Source organism: Anomalospiza imberbis, unplaced genomic scaffold (assembly GCF_031753505.1).
Source record: "Anomalospiza imberbis isolate Cuckoo-Finch-1a 21T00152 unplaced genomic scaffold, ASM3175350v1 scaffold_55, whole genome shotgun sequence".
NCBI classification, from domain to species: Eukaryota; Metazoa; Chordata; class Aves; order Passeriformes; family Viduidae; genus Anomalospiza; species Anomalospiza imberbis.
In genome coordinates, this window is record NW_027100162.1 from 226,825 (window position 1) to 253,901 (window position 27,077).

Consider the following 27,077-nt stretch of genomic DNA (forward strand, 5'->3'; position numbering starts at 1 on the left):
CTGCTGCCCTCTTCCAGCACCAGTGGCTTCTTTTCCAGCCCCGAATTTGTACACAAGCCCTGGCGCTGGCGAGAGGGCAGCAGTCACCCGGGTTGCCACTGGGGCAGTCCCCACATGCCATGGGGTGCTGGGGCCAGGCTCTGGGAGCAGCAGCATCCCCCTGCTGAACTCTGTCTGTGTTCCACAGGAACCCTGTCCTACAGCCCACCAGAGTGGATCCACCACCAACGCTACCACGGCGAGGCAGCGACGATCTGGTCCCTGGGCCTCCTGCTGTACCACCTGGTCATGGGGAAGCACCCGTTCAGGAGGGGCCAGGAGATCATCTGGGGGCGGATCTTGTTCCCTCGACGGCTCTCTCAAGGTGGATCCTCATCTCTGGCCATGGGGGCAATACCAGTGCTGGGAGACAGCAGCAGCTCGTGGGCATCCTGCTCTGGCAGCTGCTGAGGAGGTGGCACATGTCCTGCTCTCCTCCAAACAGAATCCATGGGGAAGTTTAGGCCCAGCTCTGGGCACACCCAGCATGGCCTGGGCATGGGAACAGGGGGGCAACTTCTCCAACTGACTGGTGATTCCTGGTTTCTCTCCCCAGAGTGCCAGGATGTCATTAGGAGGTGTTTGTCCATGCAGCCCTTGGACAGGCCCTCATTAGAAGAGCTTTTCAATGATCCTTGGGTGCAGGGTGTTCCTCTGCCCTAGAGGATGGCAGAGATCCACGTGCACAGTTGGATCCAGGGGCCTGGCAGGTAACAGCTCCACACATCTCTTGGCAATCAGTGGCAAAGCCAACCAGACTGGTTTTGTCCTGCCTGTAGCTCTAAGCAGGGGTCAGCAGAAGGGAACACGCAGCTCTTGGGCTCGAGCTGAGCTGGACACCTGGTGTGGCAAGTACTGGTGGCCACCATCCAAGCTGGTTATGCTTGTCTGGTTCCCTGACAGCTGAGGCCCTGGGCGGAACCCTGACAGCCTGGTCTGGCCCCAGGGAAGGAGAAGGAGCCCCTGGAGGAGCTGTACCAGGTGGGGCTGCTGCTGCTGGGGACAGCGAGGACGACATCAAGGATGACAACCTCTTCCTCCTCCTGGTCACCAGCAAGCTGAAGATGATGGAGTTTGATTCTGGCACCTTCTCCAAAGCCAGGCTCCACAGGGAATTTGCAGATGAGTCCAGACACAGGGGGATGCTCCCAGATTTGGGCATTGCACAGCCTGGCCAGGAACCAAAGGTTCCCCCTTTGCTGGGGCAGATGCAGCTGATCCTTCAGTCGGCTGCCAGGCTGCTTTGGGCAGGGCTGGGGGGTGGGCTGGGGTGGTGATGAAATGGGAGTGGGCTCCTGGCCCTACCAACAGCCCCCAGCACCCACCGTGCCCCGGGCTGGGGCTGGGGCTGGGGCAGCCAGCCTGACACAAACAAAGCCCCATGGTGGGAGCAGAGGTGGGACTCCAGAACCTGTGCAGGGGTTGCTTTGCTTTGCAGGCAAGGAAGGGCTTGGGCTGCTCCACTGCCCCTGTTTGCTTTGGGATCACCGTTATTTTGGAGGGCAGTGCAGGGGGGAAGGGAGAAAGCCTGGGCTTCCCTCACCTGTGGGTGGGTTTTTCCCTGGCATGCAGGGGCTGGGCCTTCCTTAAGCCCCTGACAGAGATAAGAGTTTTCACCTTTTTTCTTGTTCCCCTTTTTGTCTGTAATATCTTTTCAATAATTTGTTGTGTGTTTTTCTAGAGGAAGCGTTCCAGGTGGGGTCCAGTCTGGATGGGGAAGTGCTTGGGAGCAGCTGTGGCGTGGATGGGCCGTGCCCTTGGAGAAGGCCGAGGACATCTTTTGGGACCAGCTTTTCTTCCAGTGGGGGATGGCGTCAGGTGAGTCCCGTCTGCTTGGCATGGTGGGATCAGAGCTTTGGGGAGATGGCAGCGAGCACGGGAGCATCCTGCTCTGGGCAGCTGCTGAGGGCTGGATGTGCCGTGGCCGGCTGCAGGCTGGGCACATGTCCTGCCCTCCTGCTCTGCTCCCACAGGCAGCAGGGATGGGCAGCTCTGGGCACAGCTCTGGGCACGGCCAGCATGGCCTGGGCACTGCGGGCGGCTGGGACAAGGGGACAGGAACCTTCAGCTGACGGGCGCTTTCTGGTTTCTCTCCTTGCAGCCGGGCTCTGCGGGTGCTGAGGCTGCTCTGGGCTCTGCCAGGGCTCTGCTGGAGCTCAGCACCGGGCCGCAATCAGCCAAAGAAGAAATGGGGTGACCTGCAGCACAGACCTGCTGGAGCATTTCAGCAACACATCTCAAGGTTGCAGAATGTACACCTCCCAGGGAAAACATGCCACCACCCAAAAAATAAACTTGTTCAATAGCTTCTGAAAGGAAATCAATCTGGGATGACCCCAAATGACATTTTGCAGCTTGCTCAAGCTGTATCTCAGCCCTTCTCTGAACAGTTCTCTCCCCCACCTGCCTTGTACTTCCCAACTGCTCCCTCTTTTCCCCCAGTGAGTTCCCAGCCCATGGCAGTCTCCATCACACTGTTGCCTTCCTTGGTGCCCCTCACCATGAGGAAGGCTGAGCCCCAGGCTTAGGGACTCATCCTGTCACTGGCTGAGGAGCAGCAGTGTCTCAGAGGTCCAGTGGGATTTTAGTGTCATTCAGAGCTGCTCTCCAGCCCTCAGCTCTCCTCACTGCTGAGTTCCCACTCCCTTTTCCTCGTCCTTGCAGCAGGATGAGCTCTGTGAATCCCCTTGAGCCTCCCCACTCTTCCCAGCCCACGCACCCCCCTCAGTTATGCTGAAGCTGCAGCTTCTCTGTCTCCTCTGGCACACCAGTCCAGTCCCCTGTGCGGGGAGCCCCAGCCCCAGAGCACAGCACTCAGCAGTGCACTCCGGGCTGGAGCAGCTGCCCTGCAGCCCTGTCTTGGCTGTTTGTGGCAAGGGAATGCTCCCTGTTTGCAGCTGTCCCTGCAGGATGGCCCCAGGGCAGAGCCCGGCCGGGCTCCCACTGCAGTCCCTGGAGCTTGGGGCAGACAGTGGTCCCAGAGCTGAGGTTCATGGGGAGCACCCAGAGCTGTGGCTTGCAGTCAGTGTTGGCAAATGTTGTGTTCTCATCTCCTGCAGCCTGTGGGGAAATCAACCTGTGCTGCCAGGCCTGTGTGTGCCAGGGGCTCTTGGATGTCTCTGTATCCATGGACAGAAGGCTCTGTGTGTGCCAGGGGCTCTTGGATGTCTCTGTACCCATGGACAGAAGGCTCTGTGTGTGCCAGGGGCTCTTGGATGTCTCTGTACCCATGGACAGGAGGCTCTGTGTGTGCCAGGGGCTCTTGGATGTCTCTGTACCCATGGACAGAAGGCTCTGTGTGTGCCAGGGGCTCTTGGATGTCTCTGTACCCATGGACAGAAGGCTCTGTGTGTGCCAGGGGCTCTTGGATGTCTCTGTACCCATGGACAGAAGGCTCTGTGTGTGCCAGGGGCTCTTGGATGTCTCTGTACCCATGGACAGAAGGCCCTGTCTGTGCCAGGGTTTCCATAATGTCTCTGTACCCATGGGTATGGAATAGCATGGGCCCTGAAAGTTTCAGTCCTGTTGCTTGCACGCTCCTTCCTTTGTATACAAGACACATCCATGCACACCCCCATGTACAGATACATTCAAACATCAGGGAGGGACAGATTTCCCACAGAGCTCTAACTTGGGCATAACTCACCTTTTAGCCGGTGGCCAGGAGATTTTTTTCCCATCTCTGTGTGAGAAGGTGTCCAGGAGCTGAAGGAGCAGCATTTAGAAGCAAGTTCAGGATTTCTAGGCAGGAAGTGGAGCTGACAACCATCCACGTAACTCGCCGTATTCATCAGGATGTGCTGCTGGTTCTTTGGGAATATGGCCCAATGGAGACACGAGGCTTGGAAAAATCCCAGCGCTCTGTGGATTTGTGCAAAGGGGGAGCAGCAGAAACACTTTGTGTCTGCTCTGGGGACACAAGGCCCAAGGAGCTGCGGTGGCAGAGGGTGACCTGGGCTGGTGGCAGGTGAAGTCCTGGTTCATGACATCCCAGAGTGGCACAGGACAAAGCTCCAAGCACTCCCAACCCCACTGATGAAGTCTTTGTGATGCTGCACATCCTATAGGAAAAGCTGCTGTCACACAATGCACTGGGATTTGTAAGTTTCATTTTCAATACTTTAGGTCCAAGTTTCAAACTGCAATATTTTTGTTCTCAAGACACAGTTGTGCACAATCCATCTCTCATCTTCCTGATGCTTCAACTCCAATTTAAAAAAAAATCTTAATATAGGGAACAAAACCCAAAGTCTTCAAAAAAAACAGATGCTGCGGTCAGTCCGTAAGATGGATCCAGGCCATCAGAACATGCACAAAGTAAATGAGTTCTCCTTTTAAATAGATCAGTTACCTCTTAATCCAAATTACAAAAGATTTTCACTACACGTTTCTTTTTTTTCTCTTTCATATTTTTCTCGGTTTTTTATTCTTTTTTCTTTTTCTTTTTAAGCAGATAACACGTCCTGAAAAAGAAATGTTCAGCAAAATGAGATACATTTCTGATAAACAATGAAAATATTTACTCCTCCGTTTACTTTTCTCTGGATACCCTGAGGTAAAAAATCTAGCAGATATGAGCAGAGGTGTCAAGTGTTTGCTTTGGACTAAGCTGGAGTTCAGCACTGCTGACATCCTGGTCCAGCCAAGAGTTGCAGAATTCTTTTGCACATCTCGAAACATGTGTTTGCAGGCACAGCACCTGCAGAGCTGACACACCCGTGCACGTGAATAACTCTGTTACTCCCTCACAGAATTTGGGCTCTGCCCCAGAACAAGGTGCTCCAGCCCTTGGCTCCTGGTTCCCGTGGGGAGCAGCTCCCTTCCCTCTGGCTGAGCTGCTCAGGCAGAGCCCGGCAGCTCCTGGCCCTGCAGGGCTGAGGCTTTTCCCCGTTGCTGGGCACAGACTGATGGAGCAGCACTGCTAAACACGGGGGCACACAGGGGGACCAGCAGCAGCTGCCTTTGGCCACCTGAGGCTCCAAGGCCCAAACTCTGAGCAGACAGGGCTGGAAGAGACTCGCAGGCTCCCTGCTGGCTCTGCTGCCCCACTTGTGCCCACCTGGGAGCCCCCAGGGCCAGCAGGGACTTGAGATGGCAGCCCTGGGCTCCTGGAGCTTGTGCAAGGAACGGAGCTGGGGACTCCCTGTCCATGGGGAGCTTCCAGATGGAAAAGGCAGCTCCAAGGGCACAGAAAGGAGGGTCTCCACCACGGGATCTGTGCCAGTCCCACAGTCCTGGGCAGCAGCCACCGAGCCCTGGGGGAGCAGAGGGCACAGCAAGAGGGACAAAAGCAGGCAAGGTCAGAGACTGGAGAGAGCCAGACCCGGCAGCAGGAACAGCTGCTCCATTGCACTCTTGGAGAAAGCTCTTGGCTGGTTCAAAGCGCTGAAAGGCATGCAGGGCAGAGAGGAGGCCACACCAAACACTGCTCCTGTTTCCACAGCCTCCCCTCTCCGTGTCCCAGAAGGAATTGGACGGACTGTGTTCTTCTCCCCGAGTCGTCCGGTTCAGCACGAGCAGCTGAGCACCAGGAGCTGAAGGAGCTGAAGCCTCAGGCCTCAAGAGCTGGGCCTGAGGAGACTTTGTGAGCAAATGAATGCTGCTAACATGGACCTGGCTGAATGCAGATAGACTCATGGAATTGTTATGTGTATTTCAGATAATTCGTGCTTGTGAGAAATAGATGTATGAAATATGTTATATTGGTAAGAAATATTCTGTAAGTTTTTTTAAGCACCCCACCAAGGACGGGAAGGTTGCTTCACAGTATTTCAAACCCGCAGCTGGCAGCAGGGAGAAAAGGACCTAATTTGCAAACGAATGGACGTGGCCGGCTCGGAGATGGGTGCTTTTCTGCACTGGTGGGTTCCTTTGTCTCCCTGGTGCTACACTGCAGCTCCTGGCATGTAGATGTTAGCAAAAAGGATTCTCTGTGAGGAAAGATCTAATACTCAGATCCTTTGGCATTCATCATTTTTCAAGTATCTTATGTTACATTTTACATATTTGTCGTGGTTTGACATGGAAGTGAATTTTTTCAGGAAGTTGGGTCAAACCAATCAGTGGTCAGGTTTGGATATTGGCACACTATTTTGAATACTTCTGATGAAAAGCACCTACTTGGCTGCAGGCTCTTTACTGCCAAGCTCTCAGCAGGGTGGCTGGCTGGAGGTTTGCTTTGTCCCTCATCAGCTTCAAGGAGAAACCATCTCACCACCACAGTGACTGCTCAATGTCCCAGTGCAGAATTTTTAAAACACGGGGCTTCTGTTCCCCTCCTATTCTCCAGCATTAGCCAAGGTATTTCAGAATGTTTGTACCGATTTGCTGAATCCCTCTGGACATTTAGAAAGTAAAACATTACTGAACTGCTTTGCTGGCTGCTTTTGTTTTATTGGTAGCTGCACATTTGATATGGTAAAACGGTTTGCTGTTGCTATTCCAAAATTTGTTCACTAACCTACCATGCTATTCTATATGCTAATCTTTTTGTTTCTCTCTTCATTCTCTTTCCCTCATGCATCTCCATTCTCGTCTTTTTCTCATTTTATGAGCTAATTCCCTTTCTCTAATTCCCTTTTTCTGCGTCAAATCCCATATATAATAAAGTGTCTGAGATTTTACTCTGCAAGTTGTTGTATGTAATAAACTTCTGTATATCTTATCCAGCTGAACACAATGGCACCACTTACACGCCCTAAGTGACATGTACATGTTTGGAACGCCCAACGAGAAACACGCTGTAAGTAGTTGAGAGTGAGATAACCAGAACCATCAGGGAGATACATCTGAATACCGAACTCCAGGAGCAGGATCGATCGGACGGGTTCTGTTCAACTTGCCACAGTGAAGGAACTCCACATGAATAGGTGCAGCCCAGAAAAGAAGAAAGAGACTTTGCCTCAGGCAAGAAAAACCATCTATAAATCACTTGGACAGAACAGTCGGGGTGAACATAGGGGACCCTATGCTGTGGTGGTCAAACCTGTGTCTCACCCAGCGCCGATCCCGGGCTCGGCACTGACCTTTATTGATAGTGGCTTTTCGTTGTTATTCTCTAAATTTTTATTTGGACAATTTATTAATTTTCTTTAATTAATGTGAAAAATGCATATTTTATGATTGGCTTTTTGCAAATATTAAATTGAATACTATATGTATTATGTTATATTGATTAGAAGTGCTGTATTAGCATTTTAATAGTATGGTATTTGTAGTTTTGTAGTTAAAATAGAGCCTATGAATGTGGTTTTTTTTTTTTTTTTACTAGCTCAAGCAAGAGATGAGATAATGAAGAAACTCTTCACACAGAGATGACAATGAAGGGGGCCCATAAAGAATTACTGCCTCCTTATCGGAAAAGACAAACATTCTTCCACCTTCTCTCCGTCTTTATGGAACCACCAGGATTAAGGGGAAGAAGTTGACAAAAACCAGAAAAGTTCTTAATTTGCAAGGAATTTATGCATCATGTATGAGATGTATGAATATGCAACAGGCTACTGCTTTTAAAGATTATTCCTTTGTTCACAAGGCATGCTTATTGGGCTTAAGTGCCCGAGAGCATCCGGACGTCTGTAATTCTTTGCTTTTTATTGTCTTGTAATTGTCCTAACTCTAAATTTTCATTACTCTAATTGTATTACTATTTTTATAACCATTTTATTATTATTAAACTTAAAATTTTAAAAACCAAGTGATTGGCATTTATAACAATTAATAAATTGGAGCATTCATTTATAACAATCTTGAATCCATCTATAACATACTAAAAATCCTAAAGCCTTAATTTCTTACCCATGTGACATACTAAACTCCTCTCTACAATCTCTACAATCTATTTCACACTTTTGTGGTTTGTAGTTTACCTTGAGGCTTTGGAAGTTTTCTCCATGAATGAGGGTCAAAGTCAGTGCTCCCCTGGGGGTCAGGACACCCCAGAGCAGACAGAGAAATACTCCCGGTGTCCTGGGTTTCCACATCATCCCTTCCTCCTTTATTCATTATACACAATTCACAAAGTTCTATTGTGACATTTGGGTCTTGGCCAGTCCTTTTCTGTAGGGTATTCAGTGTCACAGTGAGCAGCCAAAGGTGACATATTAGCATTGTCAGCCTTATTTCACATTATCAATTTTTAATTCTATCTGAAAAAATGTATAATCATGTTCTATTTTTATGTAACTGTTATTAATGATGATAATAATAATATTATATTTCACTTGCACAAACGAACCTGAGCTCAAGTTTTAACCTTCCTCTGTCCCTCCATGTGGGAGCATTCCAAAAGCAATTCTTCCTTCTGTTGGTGCTGTTTCCAATGTGCCATTTACAAACTTCACCCACATATTCCCAAACCCACATTTCTTTTCCTTCTTCCACATGCAAGTTTTGGATGCATTTGAAGACATCCAGGGGTTCAGCCTCTTTTAACAGAGTGCCCCACTGCTCACAGGGTGCTCTGACCTCAGCCCACTCCAGAGCCAGGGAACTCCAGGGAAGGGCTTCCCATCTGGGAATTTCTGATGGGACTGATTGCTCACATTTACATTTAAAAAGGGACATTTTGTTGTGATCTGGCCAGACTGTGCCAGTTTTGTTTCCCCAGTGGGCAGGGTCAGCACCAAAGACACAGACACCAACTGAAGGACTCAGTGTCATTGACTGTAGCTCAAAGCAGCAAAGAATCACAAAAGGAACAGCTCGGCAATGCACCCAGCCATCAGCACCAAAGATTGCAGCAGTGATTAAGAAAGATCCAGCAGCAGTTACCCTCAGGCTTTACCATGCCCCAGATTCACACAGCAGCTGGGGAAGCTGGCACAGCCAAGGGCTGCAGAGCCACTCCTGGACACTGGGAATTCCTGCAGGTGCCTCCAGCCACAGGTGAGGCTCCAGCCTCGCTGGGAGTGGGCCCAGCTCTGACAGTGCTGAATGAACAAACTGACAGCGCTTCTGGTGCGGGAACATCTGGTTTCATCCTCCTCCTGGGTTCCTCCCAAAGCCTGGCCAAGGCCCAAGAGGAACCAAGGGAGGTGACTTTGACCATTCAGCCCCAGACAAGGCCAGATGTCAGATTTCATGGCCTTGTCTGGCTTCTAAACACAGAAAGGTCAATCCATGTTTCACTAATGAGTGGATACATCTATCACAGTGCTAATGACCATGCATATTTCATTAGTGAGCAGATACAAAGATAACCTTTGGTTGGAGGGTTCATCCAGAGGCCACCTTTGGCTCAGGGCCTCACTCAGGGCTGTTGTCCAGGCCTTGGCACTTCAGGGACGTGGTTTAGTGCTGGGCTCGACACTGCTGGGTGACCGGCTGGACTGGATGAGCTCAGAGGTCTTTTCCAACAGAAAGGGTTCTGTGTTTCCATGATTCCATCTGCTGCATTCAGCCAGGTCCATGTTAGCAGCATTCATTTGCTCACAAAGTCTCCTCAGGCCCAGCTCTTGAGGCCTGAGGCTTCAGCTCCTTCAGCTCCTGGTGCTCAGCTGCTCGTGCTGAACCAGACGACTCGGGGAGAAGAACACAGTCCATCCAATTCCTTCTGGGACACGGAGAGGGGAGGCTGTGGAAACGATGGCTCACAATACCGACTCCATGCCAACAAGAGCTCCATTATGCATTGTTCCCCTTTCAAACCTTAACTGACCACCGACTGACCAATGCCTTGTTTCTCTTTCAAGGGTCACGTTCCCACCCATTAAACAATACACTTTTCTTCATTGTCTTGTCAACCTGCTCAACCATGGATCAAATATGGCAGGGCCTCAGACAAGACTCAGGTTCCTGACACAGTCGTTTGGGAAATACTCCATTCCTCAAATTCTCCTTTGCTGGTCAAGAGCCTCCTAAAAACACTTTCTTCCATTTGAATGCATTCCAGCAACCTTCTTAGCAGGACCACTCTCTTTATTCTCAAGGCTAAAATAGCCACTTGCACACATTAAGCACTGCAGTGGGGCAATACAGGGTTCAGCCACGCCTGTTAAAGCTAAAGGAATTCACAAGACTGAGCCCTATTTGTTACACTTAACGCCTCTCCTTCCTCTTCTGGGAATCAAACACAAGCATTTCATCCATACACCCTGCGAGTGCTCTTGCTGAGTGAAGCCAAATTGCTGTGTCAATAAAGCAGCCAGGACTCAGTTTCTTCATGCAGGGAAAGCCAACTCTTTATTCACATAACTCATTTTTATACCGTTTTCACAGACCTCGTGTTCAACTCCAATTGCCTGGTCGCTTTCTTGCCAAACAATTCATTGCTTAGAAGGTGGTTTTGTGTGGACGTGCTAAGACTCTCTCTTTTACTCAGGTGTTTACATTTTTCCTTTGTGGACTCTCATGGGACAGATTTGTTGTTTATTTCAGATGCACACTGTAATAACTGCAGTCATTCTTACGATTTTTCACATGGGAAGTTAGCTAGCTGCACGTAGAAGACATAACAGGCCAGCTGGTCATTTTTAGCAGAGCAAGGCCTGATTTTCTAAGGCCTTTCTTTCACAATGCCCCTACCTGTGTGCAACACATTGTGACTTTCTTTCAGAAAATTAATGAAGAAAATACAGATTGCCTACTGCAATTATTCTGCTCTCTTCCAAATGAGTTTGCTACTCAAGCACTTGCTGTGTGCCAGAGAGCACAAAGCCGCTGGCCTGCTGGCCCTGAATATTTCTGCCAAACGCTCTGCATTGCACACCTTTGCTCTGGCTCAGTGCAGAACTGCAGGACTGCAGGCGCTTCCTCCCAGAGCTGTGCGAGGCACTGGCTCCTGCAGACGGGACCTGACAAGCTGCCACCGCCTCCCGCTGGCCGCGGGTCCCCCGGCAGAACTGCCGTGCCTGAAGGACGCTGCCCTGTGCTCCAGCCTGCCCAGCAGCCCGGCTCCCTGCCCCGGTGCCCGGAGTGCTGCACACGCTGCTGACCTTTCCTTTCCCAGGAGCCACAGGGCAGCCGGCAGAAGAGTAGGAATGCTCAGCCAGGCCACCGGCCCTCGGCTGCCCTTGGCCTTCCTCTCCCCCGGGGCAGACTCCAGACGGCCAATGCCTCCGGTCCGGGCTGTGCCCAGCAGGGCTCCGCTTCCCCTCGGGAGCAGCCAGCTGCCGCTTGGGCTCTGAGAGCAGAGGATGCGCCCGGTGCCAGGAAGAGGCACGCAGGGCCGGGCTGCTGCCTCCTGCAGCTACAAGGGCCTCCTGGCCGCCTGCCCGTGCCGAGGCTCAGGCTGCTCCGGGCTCTGCCGGGGCTCTGCTGCGGCTCCACCCCGGGCAAGGCCGGGCCCGCTCGCACCTCACAGTCGCTGACAGCTCTGCACCGGAGGAGACCTTTCAGAGCACCCTCTCTGATCTTTCTGCTTTCTCAGCTGAGCAAGGCTCTCCTCCAGCCCAAGACATTGCACTTAGGGATACAAGTCCAAGTGGCAGGTGCCCCAATGCTCTCGAGTCACAGCTGAAGGGCTGCATCAGCACAGGGTGTTTGGACTGCCCCACTCCCCCTTTGGTTTTTCCTGCAAATGTCATTGCCCTTTCTGCCTCAAACTGAAGTACCACAGCAGGGCAAAAACAGTCCAGTGGGCCGTATTCCAAAGGCAGTGTGGTCTGAAGAGGATGAATGAAGAAGAGCCTTCCCCACTTTCACACCGTGCCAAAGACTCCCTAAGTGTCACTTTGCACCTTTAAGGAGCAACAGGCAATTCAGAAGGAAATCTTGAGGTTATTCACAGAGCCAGAAAGAAGGGAATCTTCAAGGTGAGTTGTGGTTTCAAACTTTATTCATTTCCAATCCTACTGTTCCCTGTCCTATTAGACAATCCTATCCTAACACTAACCCTAACCCTAACCTACAATCCTAGTCGAAGTAAATGGTAATGGTCCTGATGTGATTATCACATTCTTGTCTCCTTCCTCTTCTTCACTGAAACAATCAGTGGCACCAGGCTGGACGCAGGCTCAGCAAATGTCACAAATGGATGCTGCCCAAAGGAAAAAAAAATCAACAAAAAGCAATGAAACATGAGTTTCCAAGCTCAGTATTTCACAGGATTCCTCTGGCTCCTAGAAAGATGCGAAAAGAGGAACAATGGGACCATCTGCACCCCATCTTTATGTGCAGGACCTTGCCATCACAGGCAAACCTGGCCCAGAATCCCACTCATCCCTTTATTCTGGTTTCTCCATCTTGCTGGGATTTTTGCCCTGCCAGTGCTCTAGAAGTGGTGCTTTCTGTCCCTGGGGTTTCTTCCTTTCAGGAAACTCCAGTGACTCCCATAGGTCCCTGTCTTTGAAAGACAGGCACCGTGCTAATTTCCACAGGGAGACAGAGCAGTGTCTACCTTTCCATGCCCTGCCCCTCCTGTGCTGGATGGCACCTTCCTTCCCAGCAGGGCCAGCCCAGTGGCGCTGGCTCCTGCAGTTCCCTCTCTGCCACACGACCTGGCAGTAAGCCTGGGCCAGTTCCCTTCTGCCTGAGCGTGCCAGGCAGCAGATGGGGCTGGGACAAGTCCCTCTCAGCTGTCCCTGTTTGCGTGCCAGAAACCTCTAAGGGTGGGGTGGGGGGCACAAACCAGAGGCTCACAGTGAGCCCCTCACAGCCCCTCCTGCCCACAGCCAAATCTCTCCAGACTGCTCTGCCAGGACTGGCATCCTTGGGTTCCTCCACCACCATTTCATGGCTCTGTACCCTGCATTGCTCTACTTCAATTCTTTTGCCACTAGATAAAACTGAACACCCCACCAAATTACAGAACAGGGCGACAGAAACAGAGGACAGAGCGCCTCTCCTCTGAGGACAGGCTGAGAGACCTGGAGTTATTCAGCCTGGAGGAGAAGAGGCCCCAGGGAGACTTCATTGCTGAGTTCCAGTACTTCAAAGGGGATTCTCAGGAAGTAGGAAAGACCTTTTTTCACAGGCTCAGTTGCAATGGGACATGGGATAATATTTAGAATATATAATGGGGGTTGAGTCAGATTAGGTCTAAGGAAGAACTTGTTCACTTGGAGCATGGTGCCACACTGGCAACTGGCACAGGTTGTCCCAAGAGCTGAGTTGCATTTAAAAAAGTGATTTTAATTGTTGCTGATCTCTTGCTCTTTGAGTCATGTTGCTTGCTCTGAGTATGGCTCTGGTAGTAAGTACTGAAAACCAATAATGAGCTTGTGGTTTTCTTGCAGTGCATGCAGGTTTTAATGATTATTATCTCCTACATTTATTAAATACATAAAATATGTTAAGAAGACGGCACCTTGTGGAACAATTTCTGATCACGTATAGATGTTCTGATCTGACAGATGAAGTCTGTCTTCTTTTTAAATGGGAATACACTTAGTATTTATTCAATTATAAAATATTTATGGTCTGCAGCTAAAAACCTGAAACTTCATTCTTTAATAGTAGTAATGTCTTTAAAGACAAGATTTAATCTAAGTTACCGATCCCCTTGTTGATGGCATTTGTGTCTCTTTGGCCAGTCAAAAAAAAAAAGTGTGAAAACATATGTCATCGGGCAATTTTTGGTCATAAAAAACGTGAATTGTGCCTAGACACAAATCTATAGGTAAAGTGGTCACTTTTTATTTAGAAAGAGCTATTAATTAAATGCCAGTACAGAGTTATTTCTGTACAAAATACTTCATGTAGACAAAGGTAAAGTATTTTAGTATTTCTATTTCTGTATTATAGGATACCAGTTTAGTGCTTAATTTAAACATGTTTCTTTTATCACGTATTTCACATTTATTGCCCATAAACTCTTGCACTTTTGTCTGGAGAAAATAATTATTGCAGTCTTACATGCTTAAAATAATGTGAAAACGACCATATCAAATAATGTAAACGCTGATTTTCAAGAACTGAAATAACTTAAAAGTTTTCCAGTTTGAAGTTATAATATATAATTTCACTTAAAATTACTCAACTGGTTAAAAAATACGTTTTCTTATATACCTATTTATATGTATACGTATACATACATATTTATGTGCGAGTGTATATATATAAATTTATATATTCTTTGTATACATTTTTCACTTTACGTATAGAAACTTGGTTTTGACTCTTATTGTTATTGTTTGCGGTGCTTGAGGGCTGATTCTGCTAATTGCCAAGTAGATTTTAACTGCAATGATAGTGGAAATTATGATAGAACAGGGCAGTTTGGAGGACTAAACCTTCAATTTGTGTTGTGTTTGTGATCAGTTGCATGTCTGTAGTTTGAATGTATGTATCTCTGAAGACAAAGCATGTAAAAGAGAGGTTTTTTCCCACACCTGTGTATTTGATTCATGACAGAGATGGTTTTGAGACAGTAACTAATGTTAAAAATGAGACTTATTGTGGAGACAAAAAGCTTGCCAGTCGTTTTAACTTGCATAATTGGAATTATGTTTTTATGCCTCCTGGAAGTTAATTATCAAAAATGAAGGAAGTTCATTATCGGAAACAAAGATACTGAAAAATAGTAATGAATGTGTCACGCTTAAATCAACTTTGTTAATCCAAGGTGAATCTCTCTTTAAAGTTCCTGCTGCCACATCTCTCATATCTTGCACAATTCTATATAATCTTTATAATCTTGCGCAATTCTGTATAATCCTTTCTTCAAAGAGCAATATTAAAGTGAAAACTGCACAAAATAATTTTACTTATGTGAAGGTTTAAAACTCTGGACTCATGATTGGGTAATTGAAGTAAAGAAGCATTCAAACTTCAAAGGAATGCTCATGTTTTTTCAAAACACATTTTTCAGCTCAGATAATTATATAGAAGAGTTCCAGTTGTCTCAGGATAGAAATCAACTAGAAATGGACACTGTTGAAGATCTGAGAAGAAAACTCCATAGGCTGGAGAAAAGAAATTTGGAATTACACAACCAATACAATCAAGAGGTAAGGACTTCTTTTGTTTGTTTGATTGCTTTATTTTACCCTTGGAATAAATGTAATTTGTTCCCTTGAAATAATCCTCTCATCAGGTGACTCAAAATCACATTCAGTAGTTGGAAAATAACAAAGTAGCATTGTACAGACATCTTCCACCTGTCCGTAGGAACTGATATCACTTCTAGTGTCATTGCTAATAGTTGAAGGTGTGTGCAAGAAACTTGAGCACTTCACAACAGCAAAGTCATGCAGAAGAATATTTTGCACCCCCAGTTTTGGAATTCTCAATGTAAGATGTGGTTTGTTTGAGTGTTTTAATCCCAGTAAGTCCAGGGATCCATTTTACAGAATCACCCCACCACTGATGGAGCAGTGGGAGCGCGACAAGAGTAAGTCACTGTGGGAGAAGCAGGAATCTCTAAATAAAAGGATAGGGAACAACAAACTTGGTTTATTGGCTGTATTTAGTAGAAAACAGATGAATGAGCACCCACACCAGCTGCCCCTAACAAACTCCTCAGAGCAGAATTGTTACTTAGAGCAGAATAAAATTCAAACGAAAGAAAAATTTTAATGAAGTATTTTTTCATTGCTGCTTCATTTAGGTACCAGTTTGCCACAAGAACATCTACTGTTTACTGCCCTTTGTTAATCATTTCTCCTTCTTTCTTGTGCCTCACTACCTTTAATAATCTCCCACTCCTCTGGTGGAAAAGACAGCACCAGCACCACCACCTCCCCTCTCCCCGCCGGCAACAGCTGGGTCACCTGGAGCAAAGGGAGGATCCCAGAGACCTCTGGCAGAAGCCTGCCTTCTGAACATCTCCATTGAGCAGTTGATTACCTGCTGTCTCTTCTGAAAACCCTGCCTGATGTCCCTTAACTGCTCTTATTTCTACCTCCTCAGGCAAATTCACCACCTCCAACAAGTGAGTAATTGAGCTTTGAGGAGGGAACGTTTTTTCCTGCAAGTTAACCTAAACCTCACTCCCTCTCAGCTTTCCTCCCAGCTTTCCAAAAGCCTGTACAACCCACGCGCATACTTGGAATCTGTAAACATTCTGCCACCAAGCTAACTTGAGTTTGGAATTCCAGCTAAAGTCAGTGCTGCTGCTAAGAGAAGGAAAATGGTTCCATGACAGTTGTCTTTTTAAATTTGAGGTGTAATTTAATGTTTCTCTTAAAAGATACCTCACAGGATCCCCGTATGTGCTGTTCCAATAACTCGCGTAGAAATAATCTTTATACTGTTTTGCATAGGATGAAGGGCACTGCCAAGCTGAGATGCCTGTGAAATGCTGAGATTTGGCAAAGCAGTGTACCAGCTTCATCTACAAAAGGCAATGGCCTTGTTGCTTTCAGCAGAACTGCTCCATTCAAGCAGGTAGGAACTGGAAGGTTCAGTTCATAACCCCTAGTTTGACTGTCAATGCCAGAGGCTCAACCTCCACCTGGCCCACGTCCTGGAACGAGTAAGCACTGGCCAGGAAAGCTGGGAAGGGGGGTGGTGTTGGGTGGGCATGTGACATCCTCTCTGGGACTTTGCTGGGAGAGCTGAGACCCTGCTGTGTACCTTCTTTGGTCTTGGATCTGCTGCATCACTCTTGTCGGTATTTCACTGGGTCTTGAGGAAATCTCTTGCATTTTTTGCAGGTAAATTCCATAGGCTACAAGGTGTATGGAGCTGGGACCAGCAGCCTCTATGGGGGAACAATCACCATCAATGCCTGCAAGGTGAGGTCAGGAGCTTGGCTGTGGGCAAGGGCAAGAATACAGTCAAGGAGAACAAGGGCCACAATTTGAACAGAATTTAGATACTTCTTTTAGATCATTTTTAGATCCTGTGCCGCAAAGCTGGGTGACTCTGGGTAAGCCATTTTGTCTGTGTAAGAGTTTTCTACTTAAAAAACACCTGGTGGAATTAGACTGGCTTGGTCAAGTGACCTGACTGCTCAGTCTGTAATTGCTGTTACTGCATGAACAGATAGTTCAGTAGCATTCTCAGGAGACACATTAACAGTAGGATTTACAAGCAGTTTATCCCAACAGTTTGAGGAGATGAATGCAGAGCTGGAAGAGAATAAAGAGCTTGCTGGGAATCGCCTTAATAAGCTGGAGGAACTACGTCAGGATCTTGAGGAAGTAACAACACAGAATGAAAAGCTCAAGGTGAGACATCTGTAGCCGTGTGAGGGTGAAGGTGTTCTGTGGGATGGGCTGCCCTCAGCTTTGCAGTGATGTGTCTGCAGAAAACCTCATCAGCAGTTCTGAGCCTGCTCTTTCGCAGTGTTACACTTTGCTCCAGGTACAACTCAGCGAGTCTGTGGCTCCGCTTGCAGCTCAGCGCATTGGTGACAGCGTGTGGCCACCGTGGGAAACTGTACTGGTTTCCTGCCCGTTCCCGTTCTGCTCTTTTAGTCCATTTTAACCATGTCTGGTTCAAACTGTTTTCACCTCTTTACAAGTAGTGATCCCTCCTCCACCTTCCCCACGTCCTGTGCAAGTGGAACCAGAGAACAGAAACAATCAGGGAACTTGTGTGGGGAGAGAGGCTCTTGAAAGAGTCATTGAATTTCTGTCTTTCCCACTGTGGGGGATGGCTAGATAGGAAACAGCCTATGAGTTTGTGATGTTTTAAAGGTGGTAACACAAGAAGCTGTGGCTCTGTGGTAGATAAGTATATCATGGAGAGAATAACCCAAATTTCATCTTAGTGGTCAGTGCCAGTTATACAAAATGTCTGTCTTGATAACCTAAATCCAGAGATCTGATGCTGGGAACTGTCTTGAGGCACCTCTGAATTCTGTTTATCCACATGAGTTTGTTTTGAGAGAAGTGGTCTTTAGCTTACAGCTTTTTTTTTCCCTCCCTAATTAGTTTTAAGCTGAATGCATGTCTATATGTGTCTGTTTCACTGCTGCTAGTCACAATCATTTGCTAACTTTTTTTTCTAGTTCAGTTCTCTGGGTTTTTATTAATTTCTCTCTCTGTCAGTCATTATGGTTTACTGGCAGAATGCTAACATAATGCCTACTTGCATGTGCATTTTATCTGTTCTCTCATACTTTTCAATGTGTCCATCTTTATTGATCTGGGTGATTATGATTTATTATGTTTTCCAAGGTCACATCTTTGAGAGAAACTATTTCAGGACCCAAGAGTCAAAAACTTGGGTCATGTGGTTGTGCAAGAGAAGCAGCCTAATGCATGCAGAGAGCACAGAGATTTTTTAAAATTGGTACTGAATCCTATCCCTTGGACCTACTTCACAGCAATGCTATTCAAGTTCTACTTTTGTCTTTGCTTGTGGCAGCTTGATTCACTGTTCTCCTGTCTTGAGAGACAGAAACCAAAGGCAAGGGGATAATTTCTCTTTTTGTGGCATTTTCTTGTGTCCCAACCAGGTTGAGCTGCGACGGGCAGTGGAAGAGGCTGCGAAGGAGACCCCGGAATATCGCTGCATGCAGTCCCAGTTTTCTGTTTTGTATAACGAGAGTCTCCAGCTGAAGGCACACCTTGACGAGGCCCGCACGCTGCTCCGTGGCACCTGCAGCACGCACCAGCACCAGGTGGAGCTGATGGAGGTAACAGCTCTGCTCCCTCAGCCTGGGAGCTCTGTCATGCCAGCACCATCACTGCTGGGTCTGCGTGCCTCTGCAAACGCTCAGGGAATTGACGTTTCTGGCAATAATCCAGGCTCTTGTGGTACCTGATATTGATGAGGTGAGAGATGCTCCAGGTTCAAAGCACCGAGTTCTGTTTCCTTTTCGTTCCTCAGAGGGATGAGGTCAGCCTTCACAAGAAGCTACGCACTGAGCTGATTCAGCTGGAGGACACCCTGGCACAAGTCCGCAAAGAATATGAGATGTTGAGGATAGAGTTTGAACAGACACTTGCTGCCAATGAGCAAGCAGGTATGGTGTTGTTCTGCTGTGCCTGAAAACAACCACCTATCCACCAATGCTCATTAGGGGCTACAGTGCACAAGAACACTTGGGTTGATTCTTTGTTGCTGTTAAATACTTGTTCAGGTCTCTTCACCTCAAAACAAAGCTTTTCACCTGTTTTATTGGGAGGCCAGCTCCACTTCTTTCTAGATGCTGCATAATAGATCCATTTTGCTAACAATTTGGTTTATGGTAGGATATTTTGAATTATTAAAAATTTCTTGGGGCGGGAGGATTCATTTCCAAGTCTGTAAGGACAATCTAGATAGCAAAGCAGTAATTCTTAAATTTCATCAGAGGAAATAAATTAGTTCTGAAGTGGCGTTTAAATCCGATTTCTTTTGTAACATGACGTGTTTCCCTTAGGATCATGGGCATAAAAAGAATGCTAAGTGGGAGCTTAGGACTGTGAATTTGCAAGGATTTGTGGTTGTATATGAAACTGGTATGACTTTTTTTCTGCAAGTGTTTTGTGTTGCTCTGTTACGTAGCAGAATGGTGATAATCTTGTTTTATTTGTCATTGTCACTTAGCTTGTTCTCCATCTCCATGCAAGAAGGTTGACAGAAGTGTGGTTTGTTACCGAGGTGTTTCTGTTTTTGCAGGCCCCATTAATCGGGAGATGCGTCACCTCATCAGCAGCCTCCAGAATCACAACCACCAGCTGAAGGGAGAGGTGCTGAGATACAAGCGCAAACTGAGAGAGGCCCAGTCTGACCTGAGCAAGGGAACACAGCAGGAAATGCCAGCAAAGAGGGGAAAGTGCTTAGGAGAGGGGGGAATGCTGTCACTCTTGCCAGGAGTATCAGCCTTTCTGATCAACTGTGCAGGTTGCAGTGAAATTTTCTGTGGAGCTCTGCACTCTGCTGCTTCCTTTGACTAAATGGATGCTTTTTCTTTGTGGCTGTGTAGTTGCTCCGTGGAAAGGGGGCATGGAAGCATGGATCTGGGAAGACAAGGGAGAAGAGAGTAAGGAAGACTCCTGGCTCATGGCAGCTGAGAAGAAAGCAAAAGCTGAGGTATTCCTAATTTCTCTTCCTCTTTTCTTTTTAATGTGTTACTTAAACTTCTTTTCAGCTACTCTGCAGCAGAACTGTGTTGTTTCTCTCCTCAGAACTGAGGATTGTTTGTCTTCTCAGCTTTGTCACTTGGAGATTGGAATGGTCTGGAGATAAACGGGGACTAGTTGCTGGTGCAGGCACACACACACAACAATCTCTAGGTTCATAAGCACAGACCCATTTGCAGATCCCTGGAGTTCCAGCATGTCCCTCTGTTTGGGACCCCTGTGGTTCCAAGCCCCTCTTGCCTTCTTCACAAGCAGGTCTCACCTATAGGCAGCACTTCCTCTGTGCAGCACACATACGTGGGGTAAAGAGTTAGATTGCACGGCGATACTTCAGAAAATGTGTAATGAAAAGATACAAGAAAATAGGACAGGACAGGCTGTGATGATCACGGGCAAGGCCGAGCCAGACAAATGTGTACTGACTGCCCATATTTTCCATAGGACTGGTTCCTTTTATGCCCTTCTCTGTCTAACCCCAATTTGTTCATCCTTGGTCTCCGTTTCCCTGCACATTGCTCCTGGATTTGAGCGGCTCTTGATTCCCACAGCTGTCCCACTTCAGGAGCCATTCCTGCTTTACAGTGTCATCAATTACAAAGTCTAAGCTGATTTTCCTGGAGGTTGTTCCTGTAGTTTCCTGGAAGCTGTTGTGACTGGAGAGGTTTGCTTCCTCTCTGTGTCTTGGTGCTTGTTTTGTCAGGTTTGTGTCTCTGTATATTTTGGTTTGGGTTTTCTCCTTCTCGCACACTCAGATAACCTTGATGGAATAAACATTTTCACACTCCCATGTGCTCTCATCAGTTAGTGGGACTGACCAAGTTTCGTTCTCATCACTGCCTCCCTTACCATTTGGCTGCCAAGTTTGTATCTCTGTATGTTTTATTTTACCTCCTCCTTTTCCTGTTATTTCCTTCTTGTATGGAAGAAGGTCTTTGACCAGATGCCCTTAAAGGAGCAGATGCTCTCTGAGCACATACCCATACATGTACAATTGCAGGAGACTGATGTTCCTACTCTGGCAAAAGATGATGTGATATTTTCAAAGGTGTGGAAGTCAAGATCTTGGGCTTACAGCCCACCTCAATGGTACATCTGCCTGTAATACTCTTGTCAAAACAGCCTGGGGTTTTTTGCCGTGCTTTGAAGGCAGTCCTGAGTGTTTCAGAGAATTTTGGAGAAAGCAGGCTCTTAACAATGCTCAGGGCATATCCCTGTGTTTAGTGTCATTTTTGGTTGGTTCTTGTAGCTTGAAGAACTGAGGCAGAGGGTGAAAGAATTGGAAGACAAGGAAAAAAAGGAGAGTAAGAAGGTGGCTGATGAGGATGCCCTCCGCAAGATCTGAGCAGTGGAGGAACAGATTGAATATTTACAGAAGAAACTTGCCATGGCTAAGCAGGTGAGAAATTCCTGATGAGTTCTCTTTTGGCTGGGGCAACTGAATGAGCTGCCTTCAGGTTACGTCCAGGAAGAGAGAAGGAATTTATATCTGTATGGGCCAGAGATGGGAGTTTAGTGCTTGTTTACCAAAGGGGAAGAAAACTGAGCAAGCAAAAGAACTACCAATAAAATAACCCCTCCACCCTCAGCTCCAGGATATCGCAGGCAGGCCATGGTGGGAAATTTTAAATAACAATTACACATCAAATAAACAATTAAACATGCGGCCTCGGTGAAGTGCACAGAGGAGAATTGCCTTTATCAGCCGTTAGGGGAAGAGATTACAATTTCTTTTTAAGAATTATTACCTCCTCAGTTCATCTAGTGAATATGTTTGCATGGAAGTGGTACATACCATCTGCTAAAAAAGGCTCAATCCAATGAGAGAGCAGGACCACCTCAGCAGGGTAGAGGCAAGCCAATGAATTGACATGTACTTTTTTGGAATTCAGATTCTTGTTATTGTAGAGCAGAACTGCTCTACCTCTTCAATGTTGAAGTGGTCAAAGTGAGTTTAAGGAGCTTGGCAGCCTGTTAGTTGGAAGCTGTCCACATGTAGAATTTTTGGACCTGTCCACAGGAGCTGGCTCGGTTCCAGTTCTTTAGCTCTTTTGGTTTACTTCGACCAGGCCGCATGGCTTCCCTTCCCCCACCCAGCGCATGGCTGGGCAGGGGAGGTCTGCACTGCACTCTGACTGGAACCAAAGAGAGTGAGCTCTTGGGAGTTGTTGCTTTTAACCCTCTGTGTTCTCAGAGGCGTGCCTGTGCCTTTCAGTGGTCACTCCAGGTGCTAATATCTAAACCTGACCACTGATTGGTTTGACCCAACTTCCTGAAAAAAAATTCACTTCCATGTCACACCGCGACAGGGGTCCAGGGCACAGTTTGGCCAGAGCCTGTGAGTCTTTTGCAGGAGGAAGAGGCCCTGCTGTCAGAAATGGATGTCACAGGCCAAGCCTTTGAAGACATGCAAGAGCAGGACATCCGCCTGATGCAGCAGCTGCGGGAGAAGGATGATGCCAACTTCAAACTGATGTCAGAACGTATCAAGTCCAACCAGATCCATAAGCTGCTGAAAGAGGGAAAGGAGCAGCTGGCAGACCAAGTTTTGACACTGAAAACACAGGTAATAGGGTAAAGTGAAAGAGGACAAGAGAGCTGGTGGGGAGGTGGAGGTGTGAGTTACCTGTTTTAGGCAGCTGCACACAGCGGAACTGTTTGCTTGCTCCCCCACAGAGGGAAAGGGGAAAGGACCAGAAGGGACAAAGTGCAAAAACAGATGAGATGAAATAAAGGGAGTTTAACAGCTAAAGCAAAGGTGTCCATACAAGCCAAACAAGAAATGAATTAATTGGTTACTTCCTGGGGCAGGTAGGTATTGAGCCATCTCCAGGAAGGCAGGGCTTCATCACGCCTTATTGTTATTTAATAAAGGCTGCAGCTCTGAACATCCTCCCAGTCCTCCTTTCCAGCAGCTGTTATTGCTGAGCACAGCATTGTAGGGTTATGTAACACCCCTTGGGCCAGCGGGATCAGTTGTCCTGGCTGTGTGGCATCCCAGCTTCCTGGGCATCCTCTGCCTACCTGCTGGTGGGCAGCATGAGTCACAGAAGGTCTTGGTGCTGTGTAAGTACTGCTCAGCAGCAGCTAAAACAGTGCTGTGTTACTGACAAGGCTTTTGCTTCAAAATGCAAAACATAGCAACATGTGAGCTGCTCTGAAGAGATTACCTGTCCTCACCAGAATCAGTCCAGGATGGAGCGTTCCTCTCACCAGCCTAGGAATGCATCAGGCTTCAAAGGAGACTGTCTTTGTAAAAAGCCGAGACTGCTTTATGAGCATTAAAATGTCCTGTGGGTGAGGAAAAGTGGTAAATCCTTTTCCTGTTAGAATGGTACTTCTGCCTGTATATTCCACCTGTAGCTATATGTATTGGTAACAAGCAGGAGGAGTTGGAAACCACGGTTCAGTCGGAACTACCTCCTACAAGGGCACAGGCTGGGAGAGGAAATCACTGAGAACACTGGAACAGAGAGGGACTTGTGGATTCTGGTGGATGAGAGGCTGGACCTGACCCAGCAGTGCACTCTGGGAGCCCAGAAAGCCAACTGCATCCTGGGCTGCATCCAAAGCAGCGTGGGCAGCAGGCTGAGAGAGGGGATTCTGCCCCTCTGCTCTGCGCTTGCGAGACCCCAGCTGCAGTGCTGCATCCAGCTGCGGGGTCCTCAGCACAAGAAAGACACACGGACCTGTTGGAGGGAGTCCAGAGGAGCCTATAAAGATGATGAGAAGAAATGAGCACCTCTGCTACAAGAACAGGCTGAGAGAGCTGTGCCTGTTCAGCATGGAGAAGAGAAGACTCAGGGGAGCCTTCATTGCAGCCTTCCAGTAGCTGAAGGGGGCTTAGAAAAATGAGGGAGAGGAACTTTTTATATGATCATACATTGACAGGACAAGAGGCAATGGCTTTAAACTGAAAGAGGGCAGGCTTATATTAGATGTTGGGAAGAAATTCTTCACTCAGAGGGTGGTGAGGCACTGCTGGAAGTTGCCCAAAGAAGTTGTGGATGCCCCATCCCTGGAATGTTCAAGGCCAGGCTTGGATGGGGCTTTGAGAAACGTGCCCTAGAGGAAGTTATCCCAGGGAGGCTGGGACTGGATGATCTTTAAGGTCCCTTCCAATCCAGGCCATTCTATGACTCTGTATCCCGTCGTCCTTGGAACCACACTGGAACTGTTCGCTGCCTTGCAGCAAGTCTTTGAGCCGCTGTCCAAAAATTAAGAAATCTTTGTTGCAAATATTTGGCTGCTAAGCTTTAAAGTGTTGACCATAGAGATCTGGGTATAGCTCTTTGGATACAGGCACAGCTGTTCAGGGAGAAAAAGGCAAGCTGAATGTGTGCTCCCTGGTGATGGGGAAGCAGGGGTAGTTTTAGCCTGCAGCTCGAATGACAGCTCTGAAGACCCACAGAGCATACATTAATTCCTTCTGTTCCCCCTGTCTCCCTTCCCAAGGTGGATGCCCAGCTGCAGGTTGTACGTAAGCTGGAGGAGAAGGAACACTTACTGCAGAGCAGCATTGGAACGGGAGAGAAGGAGCTGGGTCTGCGAACACAGGCCCTGGAGATGAGCAAACGCAAGGTAAGTGATGCCTTCGTTTCCTCTTGGGTTGTGAGGTGGAGCTGCTGCCTTGTGGGAGGCATGGAAGGCTCTGAGCTCTCACTGGGATTAGAGAACCTGGTATTCCCTGCTTTTGGATGAGTATATCAGAAGGCTGAGGAGTCCTGGAGAGAATTATGATTAAAGTACTGGAGACTGATGTTTTCATTTGATAAGGAGAAGCAGGTCATATGTTTTTCTGTGTAACCTGTGGTGAAGAGAGAGACAGCAGCCAGATGGACTGGGGTCAAAGCTTTTGTAGCAAAGATGGGATAAGCAAAAGGAAATACAGCTGGGGAATGTGAACACTTTCAACAAATGCCTAAGACGAGTAAAGTAGGTGCATTACCAGTAAAATAAGTCTAAGTTTGTAGCTGATGCTGCCTTTGTTGTTAAGTTTTAGTAGAAATGCAGAAATTACATTAAAACAGGCAGAAAGGAAAGCAGGAATATCCCTGTGAAAAGGAGCTGGGGAGAATTCAGCAGTGACCTGTGTTTAATAGGACAATTTGTGGTATTAAGGGCACTTGGTTATAAAGTCAGAAGAGAACTGGTGAAGAGAGATTGTTAGAAATAGGTATCGTGCAGTTCTGTCTAGGACAGTGATAGAACTGCCTCTGAAACACTTTAATAGAGAAGACATGGAAGCTGGAAGGCTGAAAATAGGTTAAGAAGATAATTGGATGATCATTGGTGTTTTTGTAAGAGATGTGCCTTGCAGTGTGCCAAGGTTTGGCTCTGCCCAAAGGAATCTTGAAGCTAAATGATTAGAACTTGTTGATAATAAGGTAAGAACAAGGGACTAGAGACCACTAGAGCTGTTCTTCTGTGTTTGGTCCTTATATACTGGTTTTCTTTCTCAGGCCATGGATGCAGCCCAGCTTGCAGATGATCTGAAGGCTCAGCTAGAGCTGGCTCAGAAGTAGTTACATGATTTTCAGGAGGAGATTGTGGAAAACAGAGCAACTAGAGAGAAGGAGATGTTCAACCTCAAAAGGGCTGAGGTATATACCCTATGCACAATCCTTCAAGATCTGTCTGCTTTAGTGTCCTTCTCCTTGTACACTGAGCTTGCAGAGGGTTTCAGCTGAACTGCTCTTGGTATCCAGTTTCACTTTGATTTTGGCTTCATCGGGTCTTGGCTCTTTCAGATTTTGTCCCCTGATAACTGGCAATAGTTGTGGCATCAGATGATCATGTTGTCTCTTGGATTATAGGGGATGAAACTATGGCTGGCATGACTTAGCCAGGTGCACGTTCTCTTTGGCCCTTGAAGAAGCTGACAGAGAATGTACTGCTCCTTCACTTGGTCTCCTGTTTTTCTGCAGGAAGATATTTCTAGGTTGCGCAGGAAGCTGGAGACCACAAAGAAGCCTGACATGGTTCCCAACTGTGATGAGATCCTGATGGAGGAAATCAAGGATTACAAGGTGAGTGTCTGTGTCCATCAGCTTCCCTTTTTACTTTAGTCAGAAGGTGTGTAGGCACACTTTCAGTGTCTGACATCTCTCGTCTGTACTCTGGCACTGGAGAAACCACCTTGTCCTTCTGAGGAATGGAAGTACCGACATGTTGAGACATCTCTGAGCACAGCAGCTGGGCTGCAGGGCCCCTCACAGCTCTGTGTGTGTGTCTGTGTGTGTGTGTGTGTGTGTGTCTGTGTGTGTCTGTGTGTGTGTCTGTGTGTGTGTGTGTGTGTCTGTGTGTGTGTGTGTGTGTGTCTGTGTGTCTGTGTGTGTCTGTGTGTCTGTGTGTGTGTGTGTGTGTCTCTGTGTGTGTGTGTCTGTGTGTGTGTCTGTGTGTCTGTGTCTGTGTGTGTGTCTGTGTGTCTGTTTGTGTGTCTGTGTGTGTGTGTGTGTGTCTGTGTGTCTGTGTCTGTGTGTGTGTGTGTCTGTGTGTCTTTGTGTATCTGTGTGTCTGTGTCTGTCTGTGTCTGTCTGTGTGTTGCAGGCCTGCCTGACGTGCCCGTGCTGCAACATGCGCAAGAAAGACGCGGTGCTCACCAGGTGCTTCCACGTTTTCTGCTTCGAGTGTGTGAAGACGCGCTACGACACGCGGCAGCGCAAGTGCCCCAAGTGCAACGCGGCCTTCGGGGCCAGCGACTCCCACAGGATCTACATCGGCTGAGGCCCTCTCAGAGCCCCTGCTGGTGCTGGGCCAGCCTCCTTCCCTCCCTCTCAGCTTCTGCTGCCTGAGCTGCAGTGTCTTCTGGGAGGAGCCTTCAGGGTCTCCAAAGAAATACACTCTGGATCTTGCTTCCTTCCTTGGCCCTGTCCCTTTGGTCATGCCCTCAGGTTTTGTGTGCTCTTTGTGCCTGAGAGGAAGTTTCCCATCCCTTGCTTTCACACTGCCAAGGCGGGAACGTGCAGCTGAAGTGCTGCCTTGGTGGGATGGAAGCTGAGCTGCAGCAGAGATTAGTGAGAGCTTTATTTGAGGGCTCTGCTTTGGATGCTAATTAAGTCCCATCAAGGAATGGCACTGCTCCTGGGAGGGAAGTGTTTCCCAATTAACAGGCCCAATAGAGACCAAGGAAATTAATCTGTA

The 27,077-nt window shown here is 47.7% G+C and overlaps 1 pseudogene; it reads left to right on the top strand.

The window, feature by feature from the left end:
• Nucleotides 1-705: 705 nt before the first annotated feature.
• Nucleotides 706-26,660, top strand: LOC137467241 (E3 ubiquitin-protein ligase BRE1A-like; annotated as a pseudogene).
• The last annotated feature ends 417 nt before the right edge of the window (nt 26,661-27,077 follow it).